This window comes from Haliaeetus albicilla, chromosome 8 (assembly GCF_947461875.1).
Source record: "Haliaeetus albicilla chromosome 8, bHalAlb1.1, whole genome shotgun sequence".
NCBI classification, from domain to species: Eukaryota; Metazoa; Chordata; class Aves; order Accipitriformes; family Accipitridae; genus Haliaeetus; species Haliaeetus albicilla.
Window position 1 is genome coordinate 122,654 of NC_091490.1, and position 26,777 is coordinate 149,430.

The 26,777-nt window shown below is 40.8% G+C and overlaps 2 protein-coding genes across 3 annotated transcripts in view; one reads left to right on the forward strand and one right to left on the reverse strand.

The window, feature by feature from the left end:
• The window catches only part of ACADM (acyl-CoA dehydrogenase medium chain), a 28,636-nt gene extending 28,395 nt beyond the window's left edge, over positions 1 to 241 (reverse strand). The window contains exon 1 of the mRNA XM_069788378.1: positions 20 to 241. The gene's annotated coding sequence lies outside the window, so the exon portion shown is untranslated. The remainder of the gene's footprint in view (positions 1 to 19) is intronic.
• SLC44A5 (solute carrier family 44 member 5) overlaps positions 1 to 26,777 on the forward strand; it is a 108,445-nt gene that overhangs the window by 1,075 nt on the left and 80,593 nt on the right. The gene's annotated exons all lie outside the window — the stretch shown is intronic.

The window sequence follows — 26,777 nt, forward strand, 5'->3', positions numbered from 1 at the left end:
GGGGCTGGGGGCTGCTTACCCGCGGGCCGTGGCGGGGCCGTGGTCCCGGGGCAGGGCGGCGGGAGCCCGCTGCGCTGGCGGCAGTTGTGGGGCGCCGGTGGTTTGGGCGTAGGGACGGGGAGCCCGGAGGCGTAGCCGGGGTACCCGGACTGAGCGAGCTCCGCTCCCTGACTGGATCCTGCCAGCCCGCGCGTCGGGGAAGGTCACCGGGGGCAGAACTTCGTCTCGGTGCTCGAGCTCTGCTTTAATTGCTCCTTGGAAGCTCGTGTGTTTGCGACAGAGGACACGGGGTTTGCAAAGCTCCTTAGCCTGTTTGAAGGTGTCGCTACAAAACCGGCTTCCTCTCCCAGCGTGCGCGAGATTTCCATGGCAAAACAAATCTGCAGAATGAGCAAACCCCCTTAGAAACAAGGCTTCTTTTCTGCGAGTCCCAAAGGCTGCCTGTAATTGGCGGAGTGATACAAATGGGCAAAAATGGCCTGGTGAAGCAGCCTTTGCCTCGAATCGCAGGCTTGCTGTGTGACTTGTTTACGACTCGGAAATTTTATAATTCACCTCTGTGCTCTGAACCTTGATCTGCACAGCTTGTTTTCCTCCCAGAAAGGAGATGGTAAGAAAGCCTTTAGGGCAGGAAGACAAGCCAGAAGGAAATTAGTGTGTTTCAAAGGTGAAATCTAAGTAGGTGAGTCTGTAGTTATTTAACTTCTGAGATAACCTGTTCCTACTCCTATGGAATTCAAATGGTTTTGCAGGTTACTGCAGAGGGAGTAGGCCTAGGACCATAGATACTCAGCGCTGATCGTAGAAAGATAGGCATGGAAATATTCTTCTGAAAGAAGAGCAGGAATACAGTATTCAGGAAGGGAAAACACATTTTGAATAGAGTTCAGTAAGTGCCATATATGCTTCCTCACTTGCCATTTGTAAGCAAGAATGCTCTGGTAAGGAAGTCATGACAGGAAGTACCGAGTGTTGTATTGTCATAATACAATAATTTTTAAACTTCATTTTTCAAAGCATGTTACTCAGGTAAGAAAGCGTGATCCTTTAGTTATTCAACTTGAGGGAGGAGGGCAATGTATCTGTAATCAACTTGTAGTTCTGAAGAATTGTTCTGACTAGAATTTTTGCTACTTTATCTGTTTCATGTCATCATTGTGTTTACTTCCTTTTATCTCATTAGAATATGTAGATTTTGTTAGTGGTGGTGTGTATTGTTTTAACCACATTTGCAGGAATCTTGTGTAATTGCACTAGTCTTGTATTGGGAAGCAAGGTTTGAATTCAGATTTGTTTTCCCTGTTAGATCACATAATGTTAAAGACTTACAAAAGGAAAGGGCACCATTTCCAAATTAAGCATATACAGTATGGTTTTCCTTTTAAATTAGGTTGCTGTAATAGTTATTCTCTTGACTTTGTTATCTCTGCCAGTAACTGGTTATTTATTAGCCCACAGGTATGTTTTTCAGAGGTATAGGTGTCCTAAACTTCTCTCCTTGGAATCTCAAGGATTCCTCAGAGTTTCAGCATTTACAAATGAGAGAGGCAAATTCTTCTCAAAAGTTTTGGGCTTTTAACTTGTGGCATCAATCTGATTCTTTAGAAGAGATGAGTCAAGTCCATGGTTGACCACTGACATTAGATTCCATGAACAGTTTTGTAACTACCTCAGATTTCTCTTTGAGGTAACGAGCATCCTGTCAGATGACTGGATATTATGAGTTAGACTGACTGCTGGAAGCCCAAGGTAACGGACACACTGGTTGACTGCTAGTGTGAATATGGCTCTGTAAAAGGTTTTGATAAGCCCATAGGCATTTTGAGGCCCTTAAGCTCTCTCACTTTTAGTTGCACTGTCTGTCTGCATGCATGTGTGAGAAGGATTGTAAATTCATCTTCGAAAAAACAAGCTTCTTGGTGGTTTCTTAAGTTTAGTCTTCATTGGGATAGCTGTAAGCTGGCTCCAGGAATCGCATCAAGTTTGTCCTTAAAATGGGTTAAATACAAAGGTTTTTTCACGAACAATGACAATTACTTTATTGAGGCCTCTCTCTATAGCAGGGGACTTCCAAATGAGAAAAAACAAAGTTCTTTCCCAACAGGAAGGTTGCCACTGAAGCTAACGAGGCAAAATATTCATTATTTCCTTTTCTCATCACAGCTGATTTTTCAGGTTGTGGGATCTTTATTTTTTAACCAAAGTAGTATTTTTTTCATGTAACTGCAATGTTAAGGGCTGTCATGTGACTGTTGAAATCAATGGTAAAATTCTTTTTGTCTTCGTTGCAGAATCAGGCTCTTAGCAGTGATTGTACTGAAGTCCAAATGGATGATGATGATGTCTTTAAAAAAAGCTTTTGTCACTATTTTAAGAAACATTACTGAGAGGAAGTATATGAAGTGCCAAATTTTATTACTTTCAACTCAAATTTGGCTGGCTTACTTTTTTATATCTACATATTTAGATCCTCTCTAGGAAGAACTACTTTCCTATGATTTCTTTTGCCAGTAGTGGGTGCAACCAAAACTTGAGTCTATAATTTGGATTCCTACTTACTGCTGCAAAGTAATGATGTCGGTTTTTTTTACTGAAAGGTATTCTATTTGATTATTTTCCCAAGTGGGGGAGGTTTTTCCATTTCCCTTGGAAGAGCTTTTGATGAACTATGAAATTTTCTATCAAGATATGTTATTTCTTGTAGCTTGGCCTGCATTCCCCTTTTCTTAATTTCATTCAGTTACACATGTACCATGCAGGAAGCGCATCCTCAATCTGAGGAAAATGGGCCATTTAGCCATAGCAGTGTTACACGATGTGGAAGCCATTGGCTGTGACACTGCTGCAGATAAAGCCTCCTTAGCTCCTGCTGGTAAATCCTTGTGTATCATGTTATGTAATTCATTTTGCTTTCTAAGGTTCAAATTTCATACCAGTGGGGTACATTCATATTAAAGGTGAAACTTAATTTAACACTTTATTCACATTCGAATATACTCAGAAGTGTTACAAGTAGGTGACACTCAGATTCAGATGGTTTAAACCTTTCTTCCTCTGATATAAATTTGGTCCACTTTATCTAGGCTTTGCAGTGCATGTTTTAGGTGGGATAAATCATTTACTCTTTGAGCACATCTGCTGAGCCTAGGTACAGAGCTTCAGCAATGTCTGATTTTGCTAGCATACTAGTTTTAGAGAAAACAATTCACTGTGGAATAAATTTAGGGGACTGGGGAGAAAAACAGAGAGAGAATTTTAAAAGCAGCACTTTGTAGTATGTTCCTGGTTGTTTATTACTGCAGATAGGTCTCTTCAAGTGAGAACTTTCTCTCTTAGCATGCTGCTTCATCTTTTGCCAGGTCCTGTGGTAATGTCGTCCACAACATCCTTGTCCCAAGAGTTACAGTCAATGGCTCAATATCCAGATGGAAACCAGTAGTGAGTGGTGTCTGTGTTAGGACCAATGCTATTTAATATCTTCTTCAACAACAATAGATAGTAGGATTGCTGTCCCAAGAGCTGGGTTCTTTCATCCAGTGTGCAATAAGCCAATCAATACATCAAGCTGAGATATTTGTCTTTATTGCTGTACTGCAGTATAGGGTGCCAGATCTCGAAATACCTGTACACCTTTAGAAGGAAAGGTTGAGGTTTTTGTACAATCTTGTGACAAGCAAACACATATGGCAAAAATTGTGATAGGCTACACAAACTTATATAATGAAAAGATCTTTTGAGCATGTCATGCTCTTGTCCAGTTCATTATACTAAGGTGGTCTCATATTTACATACTCATTATGCACAAGTGGGTGTTGATTTTAGTATTAAAATTAAGCAAGGTAAGGTAAGCTGATTCTCATCCAGCATTGACTAATCTACCATTATCTATTCCTAATGAATAAGATGTTCTTGGTTATACATACCACACATATTCTAACTCTCTACTTATCTTAAGTTTACATGATCACTTAGCAGCATCTCCAAGGTAATGCATTTCTTCATACCAATTATTTCAAAATTTCTTTAAGTTTTGCCAACTTTGCGAGCTAATTCTGCGAGTTACTGTAACAGGATTGAGTGCACCCTCAGCAAGTTTACAGATGACACCAAGCTGAGTGGTGCAGTTGATACACTAGAAGGAAGGGGATGCCATCCAGAGGGGCCTTGACAGGCTTGAGGAGTGGACCTGTGCGAACCTCTTGAAGTCCACCAAGGCCAAGTGCAAGGTCATGCATCTGGGTTGGAGCAATCCCAAGCACAATTACAGGCTGGGAGATGAATGGTTTGAGAGCAGCCCTGCAGAGAAGGGCTTGGGGGTACCAGTGGATGCAAAATTGGACATGAGCAGGCAATGTGCTCTTGCAGCCCAGAAAGCCAATTGTATCCTGGCCTACCTAAAAAGAAGCATGGCCAGCAGGTCGAGGGAAGTGATTCTCCCCCTCTATTCTGCTCTGGTGAGACCCTGCCCGGAGTACTGCATCCAGCTCTGGGGTCTCCAGCACAAGGACATGGACCTGTAGAGTGGGTCCAGAGGAGGGCCACAAAACTGGTCAGAGGGCTGGAACACCTCTCCTGTGAAGAAAGGCTGTGAGAGTTGGGGTTGTTAAGCCTGGAGAAGAGAAGGCTCCAGGGAGACCTTATTATGGCCTTTCAATATATAGAGGGGTTTATAAGATGGAGAAAGACCTTTTTTACCAAAGCCTATATTGACAGGACAAGGGGCAATGCTTTTAAACTGAAAGAGAGTAGATTTAAGTTCAACCTAAGGAAGAAATTTTTTGTGATGAGGGTGGTGAGGCACTGGAACGGGTTGCCCAGAGAAGCTGAGGATGCCCCATCATTGGAAGTGTTCACAGGCAGGCTGGATGTGGCTTAGAGTAACCAGATCTGGTGAAAGATGTCCCTGCCCATGAAAGTGGGGGTTGGACTAGATGGTCTTCAAAGATCCCTTCCAACTCAAAGCTTTCTATGGTCTGTATACTGCTTTTGTATTTGTAGCAAGCACCTGTTGTCCCAAGTTGTTTAGATGACTAAGATTCTTATACCAACCCTCTAATTTGCCTGGATAGTAATTACATGAAGGAGAAGGTGGTGTGTTGACTTTAAATAGTGATGAGATTCTGAACAGTAGGTAATTAATTTAAATTTGATTATCTGTTCCGAATTTTTCCGTTAAAAAAGTAAATTCCATGAGTACCAGAACTCAGGAAGCCAAGTCTCCTATGCTCACGTCTTGTGACTGATGGACTTTGTAGTCAAAGTCAATGAAGTTTTGGGGGACATTTAGACAGTAACTTCCCCTCCCCCCATCTTTGATTCTCTGCAGTCTAATACGGTGTTTGCTTAACCTTTCATGCCTCAAGGCATGTGCAGGGTAGTCTTTCTCTGCCTCCTGCTGATTTTCACAAAATGTAAAATTATCTTAACACATATCCACTCTTCTAGCAGATTTAATGGAAGTTGATGATGGAATCATAATTTATTGGAAAGTATAAACAAAACACCCCCAGAAGGTTTATGCAGTCACATTGTAGAGTTATTGAAAAGTAGGGTTAATAAACACAGTACTTAGTTGCAAAAGGGTGACTTGTAGAAAAAAATGAAGATACTGCAGTATGTACTTTGGTTGAGGTGAAAGGGACAAAGCAATTTTAGGCCATTTATGTGGCTGATATTTCTCTCTTGACTTCATAAACACAAAATGAATGCAGTAGGAGACACATACAAGATCATCACACTTTGTGTATGTGAGCTAGCTTTCTAATATCTCAAAGTATGAGGAATGTTTCTTCCCAGAGCAGAATTGGGCTCTAAATCAGGTGTCTAATGTGGAGATGTGTCTGCATATTCTGAGCCGTATGACATCTATATTACTTGTAGTCAGGAAGTTCATGATCATGTTGAATGTTCTTATAATGAATTTGTTTTCTTGGAATAGATAGGACAAAGTATATGTCATAAGTCACTGAACAATCAGTATGGTATCAAGAAAGAATTAGAAATGCAGTACAAATTTGTTTCCTTTTACCTTTTTGTCATTACAAGATTTTAACTCAAATTTATCTCTAAAGAAGTCAACAGAAAGTTAGGCCCCAAAACTTTAGGAAGCACAGGACTGATAATCCTAACTTTTTCTCATGCATATTAAATTATAATGTTAGAAGAAAAAATAAAAATCCCTATCGAACTGTGTAAGAGTGAATACAAAGGTTTGCAATAGCTTTTTAGATAAATTAGAAACTAGTCAATTACGTAAATATGCGTTTCAGGACTGTTTAAGTACACATTTTCATAATGTGTACTTTGAAGGCTTTAAATACACATTATTGACTGCAATAGGATGTGATATAAATATGTATCTAGACTGTTAAAGACATATACTATTTTTATTGAACAGTGGTGACTATCTCTATTAATGGGTATTTTAAAAAAAGTAAAGTATTTACCCAATAGAGATGAGACTTTCTGAACATCAGTGTGGTTTATCGTGTGTTACGGTAAAACCCTGATTACAAGATAACTGGATGTTCTTAGTTTTCTATGCAGTTGTGGTATTTCAGAAGCATCTGTGCTTTGGTGATAGTAATACCTTCACGGGATTCCTACACTGTGCTGATCTCAGAAACAGTTTAAACATCCTTTCCTCATTTGGATTATCATGGAGACTTTTATGGGATGACTTGGATTTATAAAGCCAGGCATATTCTAAGTTTTTGCAAGAGGTCTTCAACAGCTTATTGATGAGATGCATACTATAGCTCAGTTAAATTTACAAACATCTCCTTTGATACAACGATAAGTGCTTACTTTATTAATATAAGTAGCTGAGCTGAATTCAATGTATCTTCTTAAAATATGAAAAATACTGCACACCAGAAACATTCAGGTCAGTAAGTGAACAGGCAATAAACCCAGTAGGATTTAGTCAATACAAATTGCTCATCTAGTGGTCTAGTACTTCTGTGTATTTCTTGACCCAAATTAATTTCTACACTTTCCATTCCAATTAAGATTCTAGAGTATGTGAAAGCATCCAGGCTCTGATTTATCATCTTTTAGAGCCTGAGTATTGTACTTCTTTCAGCTTATTGACTTAAGCTGAGCAGTTCTTGGGAGTAAGGTATTGCTCAGCCATGAACAAGGATGATGCAATCAGAACATCTTTAAGTAAGGAGATTAATTTAACTGTTATGCATAGCTATACACTATTCAGTTGATAATTTATTGCTGACTGGTGTGACTGCATGTCACTGAACATTACCCAGAAAGAAATAATTTAATAAGCTAGGCTTCTTTATGACTAAATAAACTTTGTTATGTCTTTTAAAAAGCAGGATATTGATACGTAGTTGAGGGCAAATTCTCTCTGATACCACACAATTTAACAATAATGCAATGAAATAGACTCTAACCTTTGCACAGTTGTCTGTCAGATGGATTGGAGCAGTTGCTACATGATACAAACTCCAGGAAAGTGTGGGTGTGTAATGGAGTTGTCATGCAGGAGGAGATAAAGCTCAAACCCGCTACTTTTAGTGGAACTCCCTGTGTTATCAAAACAAGGCTTTTCATACATGTATCAAACTTTTAAAGCCTTTAGTGTTCTTATTTCCTTGGACTATGTTCTCTGCAAAAGGAGACATTGCACAGAAACATGAAGCATAACTGTTGCAGAGTTAGAATTAGTACACTTACCATAACTTTGTAGTTCTGTCAGAGTTAGCAAATCCTTCTGTTTAGGAATCCATCGATATTTATCTGCATCAGGGCGCCGAGAGCACAAGTAGGTCATTGTTGCCCTGACCAGTCTCTTCTGGGGCTTCCACCCATGTCCTCTGACCAAGGGTTCTATTTAAGCTCAGGCTGGTGCCTTCGGTTCCTGTCTGAGCTGTGTCCTAGGCGTGTCTGTCCCTAGTCCTGTTTCTGAAGTGCTATGTGGAATCCCTGGGTGGACCCTGGCCTGTTACCCTGTCTTGCCTGATGATCACTTAAATGTCAGTAGGACCTGTTGCATGTCACTGTTTTCTGTGCTTGCCTCTGGTGCTATAGGTAAGGTCATTGCACAGCCTGTGTTTTGGGCATCCTGGGGTCCAGACTTGCCTTCCCTTAGGGAGCAGTCCTGCTCTTGCTGTTCCTTGACACTCTGTAGTCTGTCTCCACATCATTTTGTCTTCTCAATATGACTGTCAAACACTAAAAGCCGATCCTTTTTGGATTAATTGGTATTTTGTGCATTTGCCACAAAGCAGTTGTTTTCACAACTCAAGTTGACAAAAAGAAATTAAAGAAACCTCTTTATAGCAAATGCAGAGGCACTAATGGTTGTGTGAAAGACTTGGCACTTTTCTCGTACCTATTTGACATGTTTATGCTCTGGTGTGCTGGGAGTTAAATATCCTCGGGTGTTCCATCTCTTTCCAAGCTTCTCTCACTTTCAGAATCAGGTACAGTCTTAAATGTAAAATAAAAACAAAATGAAATCTAGCCCTGCCTATTTTTCTCTCATGCACATACAGGTAGTATACTTATTTACATGTTTTTAGAAGCCTAGTGGAAATCTCAAAGACAAGAGAGGAAGCTGGTTCAATCAGGAAGCAGACAAATAGACAGTACCTTGAACATGTCCAGCTACAGCTGCATAAATAACTGATATGTTTGTGTTTCAATGGGCAGTCCTGACAAATGAAAAAAAGTTCCAGCTTTTTAATTCTTTCTTCCTTTTTTAGTCCAAGATGGCTTACTGAATTCAGTCCCAAGACACTCAAGGTTTTGTGTATCAAGTATTTATAAACCCTTCCCCACTCCCATCCTGTCAAGCCTTCAGCTGTGCTCCCAGCCTTTCTTGGAAAAAAACCAAGTCTTAGGCTTTAGAGGGTTGCTTAGGTTGATGTGTTTTAGGGTTTAGGGGTTTTGTTCTTTTGCTTTTTTAAATACCTATATCATTTGGCTATCTTGCTGCTTTAAAAACAGTGTTGCAAGAGATGAAAGAAATAAGACCCTAAACATTTTTTGCATGCTGAATGTAGTCATTATGCCACAAAATGCATCTCTGGTCCTAGTAGTAAATTTCAGGCCTAGTTAATCAGAACTTTCTTGGAAGCCAAGGCATTGAAGCATATTCCAGGACTTGCTGAGGTCCCTTGCTGTGGTTGGACTGTTGCCTACTGTCTACCATCTAGAACGTCTCATAGGTTTAGACTAGAAGAGTGCACTTCTGTACTTGGGAAAGAAGATAGGTATTTACAGGCACATGGAGTTATTTCTCACCAGCATCAGTACAGATTAAAAATAAGTTTTTTTTCACCAACCTCTGCAGACCTTTGGCATTTAGGAGAAATTCTTAAAAGATGCCCCTCCAACGTGGTAGATGCATTTATAGTGCTGTTTGGTTTTCCTGTGTAGCTTCTCTTTGGCATATTATTTTTCATAATCTGTCATTGAAATAATAAAATACAGTATCAACATAACTATTCTCATGCTTAAAATTCCTGGGCTAGCGTGTCATCTCAACTCTGTTGTAGCAAATTTGTTAGAGTTTCTCAGAATGTACACCAGTGAAGCTGAGACAGTTTTCATAATTCTTTGGCACATTAGAGGTGAGGGAAGGGACAGGAAATCAAGAAAAGTTTGGTGTCTTATACTACCGTTGGGCTGTAAGAAGAGAATTTAGCATCTGTACTAAGCTGAAAATCTTGCCTGTGGGCAAAGAGGAAACACACCTTATATATAAAGCCAAGAATTCTATTGTTAGAATAATTAAAATCTTAACAGTCTAATCCAATGATCTGTATCAGTTCAAATCTAGTTACTACACAAAAAGAAAGAGTACTTCTATACAGAAAAAAGTCTCAATAATAGTTACAGTTAAATAGAGTTAAAATTGTTATATTAATGCTTCTTAGTTTCTCTCCCTTCTTCCTTTTTCCTAGTGATGGAAGGTTCATCCTTCCATGTGCTACTCACAGTAACACCCCCACACAGCCCCCCTCAGCACCAGATTGAAGCCACCAACCTTAGAATGTGGAGCAGCGATGGAAGGTTCATCCTTCCATCCTTCTGTTGCTGCTCCAAGTCCTAAGGTTGGTGGCTTCAATCTGGTGCTGGGGGGCAGAGGAGGGGTGTTACTGTGAGTTGCCAGCATCTGGAGTCCCTTGCCAGGAGGAATATGATGTTGATATTGATGTTTTTTTCTTCCTAACTCTAGGATCCACTTTGGGAACTTTTTATATGCTTGCTAACATACTTGTATACCTTGCTCTTCATAGGCCTACAACTTCAAATTATATCTAAACTTACTATATATGGTGTGTTTTACTTACATTAAATACTTGCTTTTTGTTCTTTTTTGTTATTCTTGAAAACCAGCATTTTCCAGCTCTAGCACTGTATTTCTTAACTTCTTGTGAGCTGTTTGTAGTCATGAAGTCTCCAGTGCTAAGCCTGTGCCCCATCTTCTGTCATCCCATGCCTGTACACTATATTACCATCCAGTCTTGTGTCTCCACTTCTCAAGGTCTCTCCTGTCATACCAGGCCTGTATTTCTCTACACTGCATCCTTCTCTTAGAATCATAAATACCTCATTCTGCATAGATGAGTTAGTTGTTGCTATTATCTGTAAAAACATGGTTGTACCATACCATGATAAGCAAAAATAAAACAAATCACCCATAATCACCTGGTGAGAAGAAAAATTGCTGTTACAGTTAAACCAAATGAAAAGAAACCTGGAGGTGGTTTAGTAAATTCAATAATTGATGTTCACTTGGATGTGAAAAGCTTGTTAGCTGTGCATTCGCTCCTGAAGTGCAGAAGCACATAACATTCACAGTTCCTTAACTGTGTTTACTATTTGTTTTTCCTATTGCTAGTACCTGGCTCAGAGGCAGTCAGATTTACAAAATTAGTGTGAGTATATAATTTTCCCTAGCATCTCGGTATTATGTCAAGGAGACAGTGTCTCATTAATGACTATTAGCCTAATACAGTAGTGCGGAAACATCTAGCTGGATAACATAGATTGATTTAGAACTATTAAAGCATGTAAACATAGGAGTTTTCTGTGAGGTTAGGAACAAGGTGTGTTTGATGAAGTATGACTCTGCTTGGTTTAATACAATGAAGATAAACACATCCCCAAATTTGTTGACAACGTTGTTTTGTTACAGTGAAGTCTAAGCAAAACATAATGGCTGTGCATTGTACAACATATACACAAGCCTGGGCATTTAGGTTTTTGCATGTATTCTTTTCCTGCTGAACTTGTACTGATTCCTTTGAGACTTTGAAGGTGTTTCAGTCATAGGTTGAGGAAGCAGTGAAGAAGTATCTAAGAAAATCCTGGAAGAAGACAAGGAGAATAACCTTTCAAAGTTCCTTCCAACTTTATTTTCTGTGATCACTTATTTAGGAGGTGGTTGAGTCTCATCAAGTTTGAGAGCCAGAAGCCCCAATAAAAAACAGTGTTTGTGTGGGATGCCCCTAACCTTGTTACCTTTTGCAGTGTTTGTGGCAGCTCCTGGTCAAATGCGCATACAGTAGACAGCATTTGGCCCTGGGTCAATATTCATTGCTTAAAAATTCATTCCTTCTTTCCTCTTGGATAGACAAAATAGTAGCCAAGACAGGAGATCTAGTTCATAGTACTCATTGGACTATGCTGACTTAGATGAGCTAATGGGATCTCATTCAGGTGGTGTGATAGAGGGTTTAAACTCCTTGAGGGTGGTGGGAAAGCAGTGACAAGCCTAATAAGTAATTACTGGGAAAAAATAGGTTTATCATAAACCCATGTTTTACTTTTGCTAGGATGACAGGAAATAAATGCCTGGCAGCCATTAGAGTTAGATGGATCTAAGTTTTCTTAGGCAACAGATCCCAACAATAACCAAGTATAAGTTTGGACAAAAGACCTGTGCAACTTAAACTTTGTCTTAGTTTTTTTGCTTTCTTTTTCCCCTCCATATTGTTCAGTCTGAATTTGTTGGTATCAAGCTCTTGTGATCCCAGAATTCCAGTCTCTGGAATTTACCTCTCTCCAGGTATAAATACCTTCACACCTGTCATTCTGAATAATAGAGCTGCAATCCATATGAAACATCAGTTTGTTTTGTTTGTTTGTTTTTTTAAATATTGTGTTAATCTGCTGTGGCACGTCACAGCAGCTGGGCTGCTATAAGCACCCATACATAAAAGTAGCCAGGAGGAAATCTCTCTAGCTTGTGGGATAACCCCATACAGCCTACTGCTGATGTAGAAATTCAGTGCTGTCCACAGGCCCATACAAATTATGGGGTATTTTTACAGGCAGGGATGGGATGTTTCTGACTGTTCCTTCTAACGAAGGAAGGGCCACACAGCAATATTTGCACACTTTCAACCTCGATCCACGTAAGTGAAATGATCCTTTCCCTCCTAGATTGTGCTGAAAAGTGCTACAGCAAGTGACCATAATACTTGAGTGTAGTCAAGTCACTCCTAAGTCAAAGCTCTTTTATTGTACTAAAACCTGAAACTGTGCCTTTGATTGATCTCTGACAGCTACCAAGACAAGGAATTTTGGCCTAAAGAGATCCTTTCCCTAAAGAGGACCAATGACTAAGGTTCTCAAAAGATGTTTGGTGGGTTACTTCTCCAGCAGGAAGTCCCATGCTTGTACCTGTTTCTTAGACCAGGAGATAATTCATTAAAGTATGTGGCTTAGTGTGTGCTTCTGATGTGATAAAGGTGGGAACCTGTTTCTACCTTAGGAGCATGTGTCACCAGAAAGAGGAACTCTAACACGAGTGGGCAAGGATTCTGCTTAATTATCTCTTCTGCACAGCTGATAATATGTAGAAGAAAGTAAATATCTTTTTCAGGTTAACAGATTCCTGCTGGGCCAATTGCATGCAGAGCATCTAGGCTTGTACAAGCTGATGTGCCGTGAAATCTGGTAGCTGAATTAGCATCCTTCATAATCAGTGTACTTTGAAATAAATGAATATGCTGAATAATAGCTCTGGTACTTATTATTTAAGATTATTTGTACTGGATGTTACAGTAGAACTAATTGTTTTTTTCATCACTTATATTTTTCTACAAGAGTTAGAAATTCTTGGACGTGATCAGGTTGCTAAAAACCAGCTGACTAACAGTGTAGCAAAATACAGTATTTATTTTTAGATTTTTTTTTTCCCCCAGCAGAATGATAAATAGTTCCTATGCTGTTGCTTTGCTCTGACAAAAGGCGATGAGCTGTATCTGTGAATACTCCTTTTGTTGGTTTCAGTACAATGCAATATCTGTGCTAGCATCTAGACAACTGCTATAAACAGGAAAATGATAATAAGTGCTATGTGCCTGTGACCAATACTCTTGAAGTCTTGTAATATTTACCCCCATAAGTAATTTAAAGGTTTGAGTGGGATTTGTGAGATAATGAAGTGCTTAGATACATATATATGGATTTAGGAAAAAATGTATATAATATGCACATTCATATATATTTCCTTGTTGGGATTTTTCTGGCATATGTCCAGGTCCCTACTACACCTAGACAAAAGACCAATAACAGAATTATTATAGCCATGAATACATAATTTCATTTGGAAAGCAAGTAACATAATATGTGCATACATTGTATATCTATTTATGTAGTTCATGCTGAGTAGACCCTTGCTAATTTATGCTGATGGGCTCTTCACAAATGACTGAATGTTGTGGCAAGAGGAAGGTAACACTAGTCCAGCATTTTGCCACACACTTGAAGCTAGCCACCATTTTGGGACTCCAGTCCTCCAGTCTGAGGGAGAATGACCATCTCAGCAGCTGTCTTGAAGCTTATTTTGTAATTGTAGAGAAAATAATAAAGAGAGCTCAGCTACTGGAAACTGCCAGCTTTTTCTTCTGGTCCCTTTGTAATGAAAAGGGTTCCCTTTCAATTAAGGGAATCAAAAAATCTGTAGGTAGTGAATGAGTGTTTTGGGATACTGAAAAACAAAACAGGAAGAGAAATCAATGAAAGTTTCTTAACAAAACAAAACCAATTCCAAAACAAGTGAATCTGTAACTGGGGTAAAACAAATAAACAAACCAACCTGCTAGAATTCTGAGCCATAAACTACCAGTGAGGTTGTATGGTACACCTGGAAATGTGGCTTTGCAAGTAGAAGGAAGTAACCCCCCCAGCTGTCAAGAGCTCTCTTCCAAGACTTTTCCCTGTTATGTGCACTGTAACCACTGCCAGAAAAAGATACATGAGAAAACCTATAAATGTTATTTATTTATGCTCTATCTTACTCAAAGGTGTAAGGAAAATACAATAAGAAAGGACAACACAGTAAAGGAGCAATTTGGAAGTGTTTCTTTTCTCCCCGCAGAATGAATTCCGTTTGTTGATGCTAACAACTGCTCATAATATAGCTGTATTTGCAAGTCAAGACAGGAACTTACATGCAAGTATCAAAGTGGAGTTAACACCTTCTCTCTGACAGTGTTAGAACATCCTAGCCCTTGGTATAATGTCAAAGTATAAACATGAGTGTTAGGAAACGTCAGTAGGCTCACTGAACAATCTAAGGTGATGCTGGAATTGACCTAGGATAAAGGCTTACAGACATGCTGGAGCTAGTTCATAGTCTCTCCTGCCTTTCTTGTCTATCTCGTAATGCATGTAAGCACATGGGTTGGGAAGAATCCAAGATATGCTGTTTTGCACATGAGTAATCGGTAGCATTTTTCTGCTTCTGGTACACTGAGCTGGACCTGCCAGCTATCTGGGAAGTTAACAGCATGCACCTGATTCAAAGCAAAACAACTTTTGAATGGCCACACCCGATCTGTGTAAAAATCCTTCATGTTTGGAGATTTTAGAAAAAAAATACAAAAAAGAAAAAAAAAAAGTTTAAGCATCATGAATAAAGTCTCTATGGCTGACTCTATACTAGTAAAGTAAATATGCAAGGGTGCAGGCTCGAGTGCTGGCATGCAATTGTCTGTCCATTTAGCTGTTAGCACCTTCAGTAGCAAAGTTCTATGAGTCTATCATTCACCGATTAATTATTCTACAGGGAATTAAGGGATATGTCTAGATGAGCTGCCCTTGTCCTTATGGGTGATTTTAATTTCCCAGATGTTGACTGGGAACATCATACAGTGAACACAAACAGGTCCAGGAAATTCCTGAAGCACGTTGGAGATAACTTCTTGGTGCAGGTTTTAACGGAGCCGACTAGGAAAGGTGCCCTCCTAGGTCTGTTGTTTGTAAACAGAGAGGGACTCGTGGGCCAAGTGGTGACTGGTGGCTGTCTTGGTCACAGTGACCATGAAGCAGTTTTGTTTCAAATTGTTGGTGACAGGAGAAAAACAGCCAGCAAAACTTTGGCCCTGGACATGGGAAGAGCAGACTTGGGGCTGCTGAAGGAGCCAGTTAGTAACGTCCCCCGGGAATCTGCTTTTGAAGGTATTGGGGTCCATGGATGCTGGTCACTTTTTAAAAGCCATCTCTTAAAAGCGCAGGAGCAGGCAATTCCGAAGTGTGGGAAGTCAAGCAAGCAGGGCAGAAGGCTAGCTTGGCTGAGCAGGGACCTTTTTCTAGAATGGAAAAGGAAAGTGTACAGACATTGGAAGCAAGGACAGGCAACACAGGAGGACTATGGAGGTGCTGTTCACCACTGCAGGGAGAAAATTTGCATGGCCAAAGCTCAATTAGCGTTCAGGCTGGCCAGCACTGTGAGAAGCAACAAAAGGACTTTGTAAAATTGTGGCGGGTTGACGCTGGCTGGACGTGAGGTGCCCACCAAAGCCGCTCTATCACTTCCCGCCTCAGCTAGACAGGCAAAAGAAAATACAACAAAAGGTTCATGGGTTGAGAAAAGAACAGGGAGAAATCACTCAACCAATTACCGTCATGGGCAAAAGAGACTTGACTTGGGTAAAATTAACTTAATTTATTGCCAATAAAACCAGAGTAGGGTAATGGGAAATAAAACCAAATCTTAAAACACCTTCCCCCATCCCTCCCTTCTTCCTGGATACAGCTTCACTTCTGAATTCTCTACCTATCCCCCCTCAGCAGCGCAGAGGGATGGGGAATGGGAGTTGGGGTCAGTTCCTCACACGTTGTCTCTGCTGATCCTTCCTCCTCAGGGGGAGAACTTCTCACACTCTTCCCCTGCTCCAGTATGGGGTCCCTTCCATGGGAGACAGTTCTCCATGAACTTCTCCAATGTAGGTCCTTCCCACGGGCTGCAGTCCTTCACAAACCGCTCCAGCAAGGGTCCCTCCCATGGGCTGCAGTCCTTTAGGCACAGATTGCTCCAGTGTGGGTCCCCCATGGGGTCACAAGTCCTGCCAGTAAACCTGCTCCAGTGCCGGCTCCTCTCTCCATGGGTCCACAGGTCCTGCCAGGAGCCTGCTCCAGCGCGGGCTTCCCATGGGGTCACAGCCTCCTTCAGGCATCCACCTGTTCCAGCATGGGGTCCTCCATGGGCTGTAGGTGGATATCTGCTCCACCGTGGACCTCTGTGGGTTGCAGGGGGACAGGCTGCCTCACAATGGTCTTCCCCACGGGCTGCAGGCGAATCTCTGCTCTGGTGCCTGGAGCACCTCCTCCCCTCCTCCTTCACTGACCTGGAGGTCTGCAGGGCTCTTTCTCTCACATGTTCTCACTCCTCTCTCTGGGTGCAGTTGCGCAGTTGGTTTTTTTTCTCCCTTAAATATATTATCCCAGAGGCGCTACCACTGTCGCTGATAGGCTCAGCCTTGGCCAGCAGCAGGTCTGTCTTGGAGCTGGCTGGCATTGGCTCTGATGGACATGGGGGAAGCTTCTAGCAGCTTCTCACAGAAGCCACCCCTGTAGCCCCCCCGCTACCAAAACCTTGCCACGCAAACCCAATACATAAATGTGTTAGCAAAAGGAGGATCAAAGATAACATTGGTCCATGAGGTTGGTCACCTCACAAATAGGGACATAAACAAAGTGAAGACATTTAATGCTGCCTTTGCCTCTGTCTTCAACACCAGTGATGGGCCCTGGGCCCCCCAGAGCCTGGTGTTGGAAGACTGTGGCTGGGAGGATGATAAACTCCCAGCTGACTGTGAACTTGTTCAAGATTTGCTGCTCCTGCTGGATGTGCATAAGGCTCTGGGGCCGGATGGGATTCATCCCAGGGTACTGAAAGAGTCATGATTAGTGCAATAAAGGGCAAAGTCACATGTCTCTCTGCTTTCCCTCACTCTGTCACTGCAGGATGCTGTGTTGTACATGATTTCCTCTTACAGTTGGGATTGGTTTGCTTTTCACCTGTGTCCTCACCTTCCTTTTTCAAAGATGGATGAAAGCTAAATATTTGATTAGAAGACTGAATTATGTACTTATACTTTTGTGTGCTACATTTACATTTAATGACAACTACAGGTTATGTTGTTTTTCTCTGCTCCTCTAGCTGCATTACAAAATCAGTGGCAAGTTACGGTTACTTGCAGTGGCAATGGCAGTTACTTGCAGCTTCCTCCTGACCATTTGAGACACAATCTCTCAACCAAATTCTGCTAATGTTACTAGTGTAGATGCATCTAAGTAACTGTGAGGTTGTATTCCTGCAAGGATAAAGAAATTTTATGCAAATTATTAGTTTAGGTGACAAGTTGTTGTACTATAGCTGTTGTCATTACAGGCATCTATTTTGACATCATCTGTGACTGCTGCACACCTTGCATCTGGAATGTCTGCTTTGTCTTTCATTATTGTCTCTTTGTCTCTCTATGTTCTATCTATCTGTCTTTTTGTTACAAAATAACAGTTTTGCTTGAAAGTACAGTTTATCACCTGCTTCTTCATTGTTTTCCTCTGTTTTAGAGGAATTTCATGAATTTTCCTCCCCACCCTCACTGTACTGGTTTCAGCACTACAGGTCTGACCTACAGCAAAATAAAAGTGAGTGAAAGGCAAGGAATTTGATGTTTTCTTCTGTGTTACATTTGCATTGTATGTCACCATCAGAACTATTTTTTTTTTTTAAAGGTAATTGCAGGTGGCCAAAATATAATCATATTTAGAATACAAGATTCTTATCAGGATGAATTTGTACTTGACTTCCAGCTGTGAATTCTCTGTAATGCATGATTTTTCCCTGTCGGGGAAACTGCCATTTTCTTTTGGCAAAGCCTCAGTAGTGATAAACATTGATCAGCAAGTTGTTGGAGGTGATTTTGTTCATATGTTTTGCGGCTTTCATAGAACTAGGTAGAAAGCACATTGCAGCAGATTTTCTATACAGCTGAAATTTATTTGCAGATCTTTTCCAAATCTTCTGGTGAGTTAAAATGCTGAATCTGTAATAAAATAAAGATTTTGGCCATGAGAAAAATCTTCTTCTGAAAGCACTGAGTATGATGAATGTTGTCATGGACTATCACATTAGCAAAAAATCAAGAAATATTTAGTGGGTAAAGGATGCCTCTTGTTTTCATCAGTTAGCCTTTAACGACTTGTGTGTTGCCCAAGACAGGAAACTTGTAGAATATGTGAAAAGAAGCTCACACTTCAGGACCATTTTTCTAGTCACTTTTCTTGAACAAGTAATAGACTCAAAGCAATTGTGAATGTAATTGTGTGGATACAACTCTGACAAAGTATTGGAATATCCCAGAAATAGTAGGTCTTAATACCTAATGATCAGAACTCTGTTTGGCTTGATATACTTATTTCTGGTGAGGCACTGTGCAAAACAACTGAAATGCTTCTAACACTGGGAATGCGAGTAGGATGGAATGCAAACTGTGGGACAGATTTTTGCTTGAATTCTCTAGTGGGTGGGAGGTCTCTAAAGGGGGGGGGGGAAATCCAGGCATGGAAGTAAAGAAAATGCCATCTTTTTTTTTTTTCTTTAAGTCTGAATGATGGCTTTTAGGTGTATTGTGAAACCACATAATTGCTTCAGTGTTCCAGCACAAGTTGGATAACAACTAAAGTAGGGCTTAACAGAGTAGGTATCAAAATCATAATGAGGGAGATGGGGGCGATGTCTTGACATAAAATAATTGGCAAACACATAGCTGAAATTGTGTCGCAAGACTATAGACATCACTGGCAGACTGACTTCACTTAAATATTTCCAGATTTCTGAGTGCAGTAATCCACAAGTCTAACAGTTTTTTAACTTTTTTTTTAGTCTATAGTGAAGCAGGGAGAGAGACTGAGGATAATTATTGGTATGTCTAAAAAAGCCTGGGATTGAAAAGCATTGGCTTCCATCCTTAGAACAGAATAGTAACTTGTAACAGCCTTCTGGCATGTGATCTTAGAAAGTCAGTCTTCTGTGTCCTAGTATTCCCAACTTGTCGTGTTTAATCTATATTAATCTTCTCAATTTTTATAGAAGCTTTGATTAGGTTTAGTGATTGAGATCTCACATTGTTATCCTTCATTTTGTCTGTTAATAATAGGAAAATATATGGTTGTGGTTCAGGCAATTTTTTTTTTTCTCATGCAAGTTCATTATTGCATTTCCTAAAGCATTCAGGATATATATGTATTATCATCTTAAACTGCATTTTGCCAGTTCATGCTCATTATCTATATGGTTCTGTCAAGAAATCATATGGGGCTTACTGTGTTTCTTTTTAAGTATTCAGGAATCATTTCATTAGTGTATTATTCAGAAGTCAAAACCAAGTAGCAACATATTATAACTATCAAATTATCATTTATACACAGTTTGCTAGGGTTATGTTTGACTTATTTGGATTCAGTTGATGGGAATGTACTGTTCAGTTAGAAAATGCTTAGGGGCATTAGAAGAAATTATTGCTGATGGTTAAGATTAAGTCATTACAGTTTGCAAAGAATTGTATCTTGAAAACGTGCTTGGATTTAATCTTCTTTCCTTTCAATTCATACCATTCTTAATTACAAAATTGCTATGCTTTACATTCAAAATTTTAATTCAGAAATTAATTTTTGGAATAGTTTGTTCCATTTCTTAGCTGTCAGGATAACGGAAGTCCAATTTTAACTTAATGCCCTTAAGTTGCCTACTAAATGTAACTTGTGGTAAACTTGTTTTTAGTGAAGGACATATGGCTAAGTCTGCTGTTGTTCTTGGACACCTGATTGGTCTTGTAAACCCTCCTACACGTACGTTACAGTTTGTTCTTCCACATATCCTACTGCATAATCTCATTCCTGTCTCCCCTGCATACCTTATGAGGTGTTTCCATTTCCACTTGCTTTGAAGTTCACCCATTTTTTTTCTTTTCTCCCGCTCCCCAAATAATTTTTGTTCTAATTAATCAAGCTCCTTAATTGCAATTTAGATGGAGGTCTGTTATTGTGTCTTTTAAGCCGGAGGGCAAATATTGCCATTGCTGCATTGGCAGGGGAGTAAGTCTGGAAGGCTGAAAACCTTAGAATTCTAAAACATTTGATCAATCCAATTTTAAGTGCAATAAGATTTTAAAAACAAACAAAAAACCCCCAACCAACCAACTAAGCAAAAAAAAACCAACCCCTGCCATCCTGGGAGCAGCACTCACAAAAAGAGAAGCATTGCTATTGCAAAACCACAGATTTTTTTAGCAATAACACTGAGCTTGTTTAGGTGATTGGGGAATCTGAATGGACAAACACTTGTAATTGTTTCACAGTGTAAAATTTTACTGCTGGTAGCAAGAATTATACCTTTCCTGAAGGCTGCTGCAAATCTAGTTTTCTCAGGCTTAGCCCCTTTTTGCATTTAGAAGTTCTGCTAACGTGGCCTTTGAGGGCTACAGATACTGTCCAAAATTTCTGGATCCCTTATAGTTGGATACTTCTGCCCTCTGTGCTCCACTTCAGAAAACCTGATTGTAAGCCCAGCATTGGCAGCTGTTAGAACAATCATACAAGTGCTATGCCGTGCGTATGTGGGTGTAGGAGGGCTGACACTCTTGGAGGCACAAGCTTACTTTGCACGTTCTACTCATTCTGTTTGGTGCATGTGTTGTAAACCTGTGTTTCCAGGAAATGTCAGACCTACTTTGTATTCACTTAGCAGCTGTTACACAACCTGGAGGTACTAGACTTAATCCATGTAGTGCAGGACATCATTCCTCCTTTTTCACAGTTCCCCATCTTCCATGGAAAAGCCTGTTTGTCTAACTTGGAAAGCTATGGTGGGTTTGAGCCAAACTGTTGCTGTGGATCATCCAGGGATCAGTTCCTGGGAAGCAGTGTGGGAGTGTTGTGTTCTCACTATTAAGATACAGATTATATATCAACTGATTGTTGAGTTTGACCATCTATAAATGGGACCTGAAATGTTCATTGTTCAAGAGAAACACATTCACACAAAGATTAAAGTGAAAGACTACCATTAACGCTTGTGAAGTCAAGTATTTCAGAGGTGAAAATGTGTGAGTGTTGTCATCCATTAATGGAAAACACTCTGGATGTTGAAGAGGCTGGTGAATCTATGAATCTTCCACTGTCTAACAGCAGATGAAAGTTTCTTTCTTGATAAATTTTAGTCTTCTGGGTGGATGATGCTGTTCTGATTCAGACTATGTAGAATCCCATGTGACCAATCAACACACCCTCACAGTAGGAGAAGGCTCAGAGGAGATGGGCAAGAATTATAAGCTCTGACAAGAATGAAGGGAATGACCAGGAGTTATTGTAAAGACAGCTGAACTTAACCTCAACACAAAAAGGACTATAGGGTAACCTTGTTTTAGATATACAGTAGGTAACATAGTTGTGTAAACTGCCTTTCCTGAGATAAACAGTAGATAGTAATGTCTTCCTGAGCTAACCAGGGGCAGGGAAAGTATATACGTGGCTCAGCCCATCATAAAGTATAAAACCGGAACAATCAACAAAAGGACCTCCAAAAAGGGCCATGGGCTTGAGCGAGCTTTGACTCACACATTTCTTCCCAGCATCGTGATGATACATAGAGACAAGTAAAGGGAATCATGTTTGTATTGTGATCCAGCTGTATATTGCACTTGCTATATTGTGCTTGTGTTGTGATTTCCATACATGGCTGTACCACTCTGCTAAACCCATGCAATGCTGAATATCTTCAAATAAGTAAACTTGATATTAAACATTAAACCCTCCTAGTGTGGAATATATAAAGTAACTTGGTCAGAGAGTATTGAACTCTGACACTAATGGACTCATGACATCCCACAAGGAAAGAAAACGCCCTATTTTCAATGGCTGAGTTTAAACCAATTTTGTTTGCTGTGAGTTACATATGCTTGTGAAATTTGCAGTCTTACTTGTGTTACAGACATCAGGTTTTCTTGCAAGTAAATTCTAAATATGCATTATTAAAAGCTACCATTAACCTGACGTAAGTCTATGGTGACTATAAATGATAAACATCTTCCTCAGTTTGTCTGCTATTAAAAAAAAAAATCCTGAAGCTTTACAACCTAGTTAACCTTCATAGCCACATTCAAAAATAGCAATAATTTTCTTGCATTTGTAATTCTAAGATTTTTTTAAAGTTTCTTACCAGTTTTGTTTTTTAATGTTGTAAAACAGTATATGTACCATTCAGCATTGACGTAAACTGGATATTAAAACAATAACCTTTTTCTCTGAAATAGCTGTGATGTTTTATTTATGCAACTTAACTTTCTTTTAAAGTAACAGTGGGAATTGGGGATTTTTTGATCATCATGCTTTCATACAGTGACTTGGTGTCGTGGTTTCAGCCCAGCCGGTACCGAAGCCCCGGGCAGCCGCCGTCCCCCTGCCACCTCCCCGGCCGGGCCACGCCGGGATGAGGAGAAAACGGGAAGAAAAGCTCGTGGGTCGAGACAAGGACAGGGAGGGATCCCTCCCTCCCTCCCTCCCCACTGACGGGCAACAGACAGGCTCCGCTCGGGGAAGAAGCGAAACCGGTTTCCCTCGCTGCCGATCGACTCCAAACGAGGAGAACGAGGAGGAAACCCCGACCTGCGAACCCCTTCCCCCCAGCCCTCCCTCCTTCCCGCCTCAACTCCGCTCCCGCTTCTCTCTCCCTCCTCCCCCCGGCGGCGGGCAATGGCGGTTGGGGTCCGCTCACCACACCTTGTCTCTGCCGCTCCTGCCTCCTCAGGGGGACGACCCCTCACTCGTCCCCTGCTCCGCCGTGGGGTCCCTCCCGCGGGAGACGCTCCTCCGCCAACTTCTCCAACGTGAGTCCTTTCCGCGGGCTGCAGTTCCTCACAATCTTCCCTGGCGTGGGTCCTTTCCGCGGGCTTCAGCGCTTCCCGAACTTCCCTGGCGTGGGTCCTTTCCGCGGGCCGATCTTCAGTCACAGACTGCTCCAGCGCGGGCTTTCCCATGGAGTCACGGCCATCTTGGGAGGCCTCCGCTCCCCCGCTCCCCTCCATGGGCTGAGGGGGACAGCCTGCCACCTCGCCACAGGCTGCGGGGGCATCAGCCTCCTCAGGCACTCCCTCCTCCCCCTTCTCCTTCACTGACGCTCGGTTATCTGCAGAGGGCTTCCTCTCATATTCGAATCCCCCTACTCAGGGCAGGTTCCCCTTCTTAAATCTGTTCTCCCACAGGGGCTTAAATCCGTTCTCCCACAGGTGTTCCCGCCGTGGCTGAGGGGCTCGGCCTGGGCCAGAGGTGGGTCCGGCCTGGAGCCGGGGGAGCTTCCAGCAGCTTCGAGCAGGAGCCAGCCCTGTGGACCCCTCCCCCGCTACCAAAAAAACCCTCCACACAACCTCAAAACACTTGGCAGTAAGTCTGAGTGAAATAGCTAGTATGGTTGGACTCGATGGTCTTAAAGGTCTTTTCCACCCTAGTTGATTCTATGATTCTAGCATATCTGATGGGGTAACACTCCCCTTTGGATGCAGTTTCACGGTATCCGAAGTCAAGGCTAGGCCTTTTGCAGTCCCATTCGGACCCATTGTGTGTACTCCCTTCTCTTTTCTGTGGCAACGAGTGCTCAGACTGCTGAAAACTAACTCTCCTGAGGACAAAATAAAAGTTTGCATTTTGACCAGCTTGGGTCCCCGAGCTGGCTTGCTGCCCAACACAAGGGAGGATCCCATAGCTGCAAATATGGAAGGATGCTGGCAACTCTCACATGAATTGCCTTGGCCTCCTGTAGAATTAGGTTAAATAGGTTCAAATTTATTGTTTACAGGTGTTTACAACTCAGTGTTTTTAAAGAAAAAGCTGTAGCTCTTAGCCTATTGTGAAAGTTTGAGAGCATTTTAATAACCCATGATGGAAGCTGCTGTGTTGACATGCTTTGTATAAATACAACTATACTAGTACAGAGCATAGGAAGGTGGATGTATATTTGACCCCACGTCACAGACTGTCAGACCTGTTAATCTCGTGATGGCTGCTAGTAGTGATGGCTTAATGTGATTTTCTAAAAGCCAGTGTAGAAAGCATGTGGAAGTACTGGGGTATTTGTCTCGCCAACTACCTCATTACCTAATGAACTACCTTGTGTTTAATCTGCGTTTGGTCCTCTTCTACTGCTGACTGAGTAACAATGCTGTGACAACTCCAGTCATCATATACAGGGTGAAGTAGTATTAGGAAACAATACCTATTGAACTAGACTGCACACCCTCTGGTTTCTGCTCAGACCTCTCGTATCTCCTCAGCTGTGTAGCCTGATATAAAGCTTGACTGTGACTTGGGGAGATCTTTATTCTAACCTTGCTATTGCCACTGGTCTTCTGGATGGCCTTGGGCAAGTTACTCTTTTTGAGTCCATTAGTTTCACCAATTATAAATCACAGAAAATTATAACATTTTGTAGATGAAAGCACTGTATGAGAGCTAGGTATTATTCTTCTGCTTCTTTCTCAGTTAAAGATCTTGCTCATGTTGAAGTAGCACCAGATAACACAATGATTTTTAAGCTGAAGTGTGATCTTTAAAGTATTTAAAAAAAAAAAGTCTGTGGATGTCTGTGCCAGTATGTAGAAATTTTACTTAATTGTATACTTTAGGATTTATGGCTGAAGAATTTTTTTATATCCTAAATATATTTTTTAATATGACACTAAGATATTAAGCATTCATTAATTTTTCTTTCCTAACCAGTTAATAAATTACTCAGAGAAGTTCCTGTAGTTAATTCTCAAAACATGGACAGCTCTACAGTCAGAGAATTGCTTCCTTCAGATCTTCACTTGACTAAGAGTATTTGTTAGAGTGAGAGGGCTAAATTTAATGGCACTGCTATCTAACTGTTTAATTTAACTTACACTTTCAGTAAAAAAAGAATTCTAGTGAACCAGACTCGAGTGAGTCTAGGAATGATCAGATAATTTTATCTAAAGTTATTATTGAGCCTGGTTAACTTTCCAAAGGGTGTATCTGTCTCTGAGGCTACACAAGAAATCATTATGTTTTAGACCCTGGTAATTTCTCCACCTCATCTTCCTGTTGTCTGCACTCGCCAAATTCCTTAAAAATAATTTTTCTTTGTACTCAGCGTATCTGGTGAGATGGCTCAAAACCTCCTCTCTTGCTCTTCATCAGTTTCTGTCAACTATTTTGTGCTGTAAAGGTGATCCTCTGGATAAAGGAGTTTTACTCAGTTGCTACATAGGTCATGATAGACAGTGGTATTTCTGAGCCATTGTGGTGTCTTCTGAAACTTGGCTGAATGCATTATTTGTCAGTGGATGGGCTTTTGAACAGATAAACCCTCATACTGGGTCTGGTGTCTGTGTGCTTTGGAATGCCTTTTACCTAGAAGGAATGAGGGATGCAAAGTTCCCTCTCCAGTACCTATAATCCATGAAGGGATTCTCTTAATGAATCACCCTTTGTCTTCCTCTGGACATTTGGAACATGGGCTTTTTATACAAGAGTGGAAGGGCATTCTGGAAACAGTCAGTTAGTGATCCTCTTGACCAGCATGAAGATAAAGAACAAAGATCCAACAAGAGCTAACCTGGATATAGTAGGAGGTAAAAAACTAACTCAAAGCAAGAACTCTCTGCATTTATTTGGATTTGCATTGTTTTCTGAATTATGCCTTTTTTCTTCAAGTGGTGAAGACACCCTCATTGCAGTAGCTGGTAATATTCTGCAAATATTGTTAGTTGTTCTACAAAGTAAAAAAGATCCCTGTTGCTTTTCCCAGGGGAAAAAAAGGGAAATTGCAGATAGTCAGAAAGCATGATGACGCAGCCCAGTAATACCCTGATTACTTCCTTCTCTAAGGTAGTGTCTTCTGTGTCATAATGACTTTGCAAGAAACTTGCTCAAGTACTGTAACCTTTCTGCAATTAAAATAATTGTAGTTTCCTCAGATTAAATTGCATTTCCTACTTCCAACAGCATTACCTGCTTTATGGGCTATTTAGCAAAGAACTCTGCTGTGCCTTCCTCTAAAGTCTCATTCTGGTGTTGATGTTAATTCAGCAGAATTTTATTAGCTTTTTGATAATGTTAACTGCAATTTAATATTTATTCACTGTAAGAGTAATTATTACACGAGATTAAAATAGAAAACTGAGATTTGTATAAACTTATTTCCTCCCTCAAAATGATTTAGGCAAATTGCATTTCTAGACAAACACTACAAGTTGCTGATACTTCAAAATTTTTCCTTCTGCTATGAATATAAGGTCAGAGTGATAGGTAAATAATAGGTGAGGCAGAAAAACATGCGGTTGGCTGAAGGATCAGAGGAACTAGCTGATAACAAATTTGCTGCATCTTCAGGACTACTTCCAAAGGGGGTGTGTGTGTGATTCCTTTCTTGGAAAGAGCACAGGTCCTCTGGACAAGCTGGTTTTATCCTGTTCTTTGCATTTTTTTCTATATTG